Consider the following 6,123-nt stretch of genomic DNA (forward strand, 5'->3'; position numbering starts at 1 on the left):
GAAGACACTAGAATTCAATAATCCTATTTCTCTTCTTAATATTTTTTCAATAACTATCTCCTTTTACTACAATTTAGAAAATTTGGATGTCCTCTATTTCCTTAAAGCAATAGACTGAATTTCTTTTTATAAATAATGTGAATGCACTTAACCAGAGATATTGCTGAGGAGTGGCATATTTGACATGAGTAAAATGGTTTAACTTTGGATTTTCAGTGGGGAAAATGTTATAGAGTTCCTTTTAGATAATGTTTCTTTATGTATTAAAAATGCCTTACATATATAAAAGTTGAATTTTCTTGTAAATGCAATGCTTCCTCCTCCACCCAGAAAAAAAGCGTCACAGAATTCTGAGAACTTTTAGATTTGTTTTGCTTTTAGATAACTCTGGCTGCCAAACAACCAGATAATGGATCTCTTTTTCAAATTATTATTAATTACTTTAGATTATACTTACCTTTTGTGAAGCATATTTTAGCAATCACCTTGTCAAATGTGTTGCATAAAATTTCTGCCTTCCGTATATCCTTTTCCTAGCAAGATTCTACTTATGGATGCTTTTCTCTTTTTGCATTCCATGGTATTAAGTATTTGTGAACACTTTCTAATGCTTACACTTTCTTGTGTAGAAAATGATTCTAATGTGATAGTCAATGTATTTTTTACTGCGATTCAAGGGGAATCAGAAGTGAAAGAAGCAGCATTGTCTAATGGCCTTATTAAAGAAATTGCCATCTCTACTTCAGAGTCAACCTGAAGATCAAAGCCAGCCTCTTAACTACATCTTCATTTACTCAGTTTACTTCATTGACACAAATTTGGATTTGTGGTAATTTTTAGATATAACCAACAGTTCAAGGTTATTCCAGCAGAGAATATCGGCATAAATGCCATTCTTCTTTGAAATCAATAAAGAAGAAAATTGGACAGACTTTAAAATAATAAGTAAATTATGGCATAACTTTTTGCCCCTCCCTTGAATAGTTTGATAAGTTAATGCCATCATGTTTTTAGAAATTGATTCATGGCTTGGAGTTTAGGCAAAAATAGTGAAAAAGGACATTTCTCATAGATAAAAAACAAGAATAAAAAAGGGATAGAAAGAATGTAACATTGTGAAATATCAGAGTGCATGATGTCTAAATCCTCCAGTGAAACTAAAGATGTGACTATATTAGTAATTATTAGATGGGGCTTTATTTATTCACAAATAGAATAGCAAGAATGTGTCAAGTTTTTACAAAATTGACTTGGTCTCAAGAATGCTGAGAAGGTTTGGACTTTTTGAGGTACAAAAATCAGCAGATTTTTTATTGATAGAGCTATTTCTATAATTTCCCAGTACATGTGCTTCACTTTTATCTTCCTTTCTTCTTCCACTCTCCTTACCCAACCAACACTAACCTGCCCAATCTCCCACCATCTTTTCCTTCCTTTCTTTATCCGTCTCCGTTGCCAGGAGGCAGAGCTAAACTATAAAGCTGCTCAGAAATTCATTGTGCCATCCCATAGACATTCTAATGTCTCCAAAATGTCTCAGTAATTCTACTCTCCCTTCCAAAGTGGGTCCACTGGAAATGTTAGTGGAAGAACATTAAAAATATGGCAGGTAAGATGTTTAGATAAATGGATCTGGAAAAGTAGCATTAGAATTAAATCAGTTATTTGTGGTTGTTTCCCTTTCTGTTTTGTTTTGTTTTATATGGAGCTTTAGATATATTCTCCAAACAAAGAAAAACATCATTTTTCTTAATCCTACGTAGGGTTTATCTCTGACTAGTAAATGATAAGGAATAAGAATTGTCTTCTTGATTTTAAATAATTTAGGAATCATGGGATGTAATCAAATGCTTCAGGTTTGTTTATTTTCACATATGACAATATTGAACTAGCAATTTTAATACTAAACCAGTAGTTAAAATCATCCCCTCTAAAATAATGACTATTTAACACACCAACTTAAATGGCCTTTCTTTGAATGGGTCATTCTCAATTTAAGAAAATGATCTGACTTTTTTTTACTATTATGAAATGTGAACTACATGACTAAAACATCTCACCAGTTATAGTTTTATTTGATTGAAAATTATTGAATTATTCAATATTTCTATAACACTTTATTTTACTAAATATTTCATCTCTCCTGTGACCCTTTCTCTAAGAAAGGCCAGAATATCTATGCCAGAATGTTTCACATCCCTTTTAAACTGCCATATAGGCCATCACAAAGAAAGTCAAAAGGAGACTTTTCTAGTTCAAAATGATTGCACCCCCATCTCTAAAGCAGCGATTAATAATAAGAAATAGCTTATTAGATTTTTCATAGTATATTTTGTCTTTAAGGAATTTTATCAAATTATTCATTTTATCAAATTATACATTTATAGCATGAAAATACATTTAATTCTGGAATAAAAGGTAATATTATTTTCAGGCTAGTTAATAAAATCTTTAGCTTTCACATAAATCATGAAACATGATATTCTTCCCAAATTCTATGCCCTATTCCTGAATAAAGTCAAATGGAAAATAGGGGTTAGGTTAGTCTCAACCATGGGGAAGGGGAGTCAGGGGGAATGTTTCATTTTGGCCTCTAATTGATTTTTTTTTAACTTTTTATTTTGAAATACTTTCGATCTTACAGGACAGTTACAAAAACAATACAAACCCCCACAGTGAACCCCAGCATAACTTACCTCCCCAGATACCCAGATCAACCAATTTTAACATTTTTCCACATTTGCCATATCATTCTATCTATTTCTCCAATTATCTTTTTACCAATACATTTTCTGAAGACTTGAGTGTAGGTTGTATATAGCATGCTCCTTGAACACTTAATACTACCATGTATATTTCCTAAAAATAAGGATGTTCACTTATGTAAGCTCCTTAAGAGCAGCTATCACATTCAAGAAATTTAACATTGATACAAAGCTTACAGTCTATATTTCAATTTTTTTCATATGTCCCAATAATGTCCCCTTGAGCATTTACTCCTCCCTTGCTACATCCCATCCAGGATCATGTATTTCATTTAATTGCCGTTGTCTCTTTATTGGCTCTTTTTTTTTTTTTTTTTTTTAATTGTGGGAGCAAATATACGACATAAACTTTCCCATCTCAACAACTCAAGCATACCATTCAATGGGATTAATCAAATTAGCAAAATTGCGGGATCATCACCATCTTCCATTATTAAAACTTTCCCATTTCCCAAAACAGAAATCCTACACCCTAGTTGCATTAACGCCCTGTTCCCCCTGCCCTCTGCCTCTGGCAACTTGTACTCTGATTTCTGTCTCTGTGAGCATTCATGTTCTCTGATATTTTTTTGTAGTTACCATGGGGCTTATATTTAACATCCCAAATCTATAATGTTTTTGCTTTGATAACATCCCAAATCTATATCGTTTTTGCTTTGATACCAACTTAACTTCAGTAGTGTACACAAACTGTGTTCCTATACCCCTTCTTTGCCCATATTTTCCTTTAGCTCTTTGAGCATATTTAGGACCATTTTATTTATTAGTTTTTGTCTGGAATGTCTCAGGTCTGATTCTCCTCATTGATAGTGTCTAATGCGTCAGTCTTCTCCTTTGTACTTCCTGTTTCTTTGTATGTTTTGTAACCTCTTGTTCAGACCTGGACATTTTGATATTTTAATGTGTTATCACTAGAATTGAGACTCTGAGGCCTCTGTTCCCTAAGTGTGTGCAGCTAGTGTTATGACAGAATTTTCCTTGAATACTAAGCGCCAACAACAACAAAAAAAGGCAGGGAAAAAAAAGAAAACACCTTTCCCAGTCTTTGTAGATTGACCTGTGCAAGTGCTCTCCTTCAGGGCTTGTCCACACAATGATTTCAGAGAATAGATCAAGGCTAAAGAAAGCATAGGGGCTTCCCCGATCCCTTCTGTGCGTGCATTTTGTCTTCATGCTCCTGTGGCCTTAGGAATTACCCTGTTTACAACGGTTCCAAATGTGCCTCTTCCCTAGGAAATAGTTTCCTCTGGATCCCTGACATTGCAGTTGTGTGTTCTATAGCCAGCAATTTCTTACCCCAGGCAGCACAAACTGACTGCTCCCATGATGTAGGAGAGCTCTATGATCTGCTTTCTTACAGGACAAGTTCTGGGATGGCAAGTCTCAACCACCAGACAGATTGACCCAGACATACATGCTCCCATTTTGTGCACGAGGGTTACTCTGCTCCCTCCGGAATCGGGATCAGCACTGGTGGCGCAAGCCAGCTCCCCATCAAGTTGATGAGGGGCAGGTGGAGGAGAGACCAGCCAGGGTACCACGAGATCCTAACACTTTAAGTAGCCTTTTTCTTGATTTGGCACTCACCCTGTTACTGTAGTCCGTTAACTGTTTTCTGGAGCTTTGAAAAAGATGGTTCTGCCAGTTCTTGCTGGTTGTTCAAAGTTTCTGTGGGAGGACAAAGCCTTGAAGTGTCTCACTCCATCATCTTGATCAGGGCTGACCCCTCTAATTGATTTTTCAGTTAATTAAATTAATTGCCAAGATTCTCAGGAAGTCACAGAAAGTTTCTGGGTGTTTCACATCAGATAATTTCACAGAAGAGTTGGTTCTTACTTCAAATAAAATAGGATAGAAGGTAGAGTAGTAGAGATTTCCAGATATGCAAGAAATAATAGAAAAGTGGGGTTTTTTCCCCCCAAAACCAGATCCATCACTTGTTACTCTGATCTTTCTCCATGATTTTTATTGATCCTTAACCCATTCATTTTACCTTTTTTTCCCTCTTGGACTAAAGTCTGATTATAAATAGAACTGCATTCCATTAGAAGCTGTAGACTTTTGGTAATGATTTTTGTGTTTGCTTTTTTTGTATTTGTTTTGGAATTTGTTGGTAAGATTTTGTGCTTTCAGAGGTTGTTTTGTTTGTTTTCATATTTAAGAGTGGAGAATAAAATACCACTCAACAAAATGGAGTATCTAAATGTTATAATGAATGGAAGCATCATCTGAAGATTTTTTAAACTATTTTTTAATATGGTATATAAAATTTTGCTTTGATTTTGTCATCTTCTGATACTCATTTAATAGATGAATCTAGCTATTTTTTATTAAGATTTCTTTTATATAAATCTTGTTTTCACGTTGGCTTCCTTTAATACTATTTAGATTCTGCTGGATATGGTGACTACTCATACAAATATCACAGATCAGTTTATGTAATAAATTGTATGAAAATAGCAGTCCTAAACCATAATATTCTCAGACCATATGCAACAAAAATGAGAATGCTTGTACATTTCTGAAACCTTTGATAACATAATACCTCCCATGATTGTGTTCCAAGTGTTTTAATCTCCAAGATTTTAGTAATTTGGCCCTTTCTTTAGCAGTGTCTAACTCCCCAGTTCTTTTCACTTTAAATAGGAGGTAATAATTCTTTTACCCTTTCTTGCTCTCCTTCTGTCACTTAAATTTACTGACTCTGACCTCACAATTCCTCAGTTAATGGTTTGTTCAAAGGAATCCTTGAGTGGAAAGAGTATTAATTAGAAGTTATATTCAGAATGGGGAAACAAATTATTAATTATTGAAAATTGTTTAAGGGTTTGTTAATTGTTGAAACTCTGGGCTTTTGAGGTCGGCACCTGTGTTTGAATTCCAGCTCTGCAGTTTTCTAGGTGCATGATCTCAGGCAAGTTACTTACCTACTCCTAAACCCCAACTTGCTTATCTTATAAAGGAAAAGGACAGCATATGTCTCATAGGGTTATTATAAGGATCATAGGAATGTGCATAAAGTGTTTACTGGGCACCTGGCATATTACAGGCACTCAAATAGTAGCTAGTATTATCATCCTACAAATCTGAGGATTTGTAGGACTCTGTTATTTGTTGGGATATGCCAATGTTCTGTAACAACTAGTTGGAATCTAATAGCAATGAAAAATGGTTAGATTATTTCTGTATTAGTTAAATAGTGTATTCATAAAAGCAGTTGCTTGGATCCTCCTCAGAAGCTGCTGTTTATTCATGAAAAGTGATGTTAAAATGGACTAATTCTAATATTTGTAAGTTATTAACTAACCCCCAGAATTTAGCTCTGGGATGTATAATAAGAGGACCTGCCCTCTAGTTA

At 34.5% G+C, this 6,123-nt stretch overlaps 1 protein-coding gene across 4 annotated transcripts in view; it reads left to right on the forward strand.

The window, feature by feature from the left end:
- BRAF (B-Raf proto-oncogene, serine/threonine kinase) overlaps window positions 1–6,123 on the forward strand; it is a 192,889-nt gene that overhangs the window by 178,920 nt on the left and 7,846 nt on the right. The gene's annotated exons all lie outside the window — the stretch shown is intronic.

The sequence above is a fragment of the Choloepus didactylus genome, chromosome 5 (assembly GCF_015220235.1).
Source record: "Choloepus didactylus isolate mChoDid1 chromosome 5, mChoDid1.pri, whole genome shotgun sequence".
In the NCBI taxonomy this organism is placed as follows: Eukaryota; Metazoa; Chordata; class Mammalia; order Pilosa; family Megalonychidae; genus Choloepus; species Choloepus didactylus.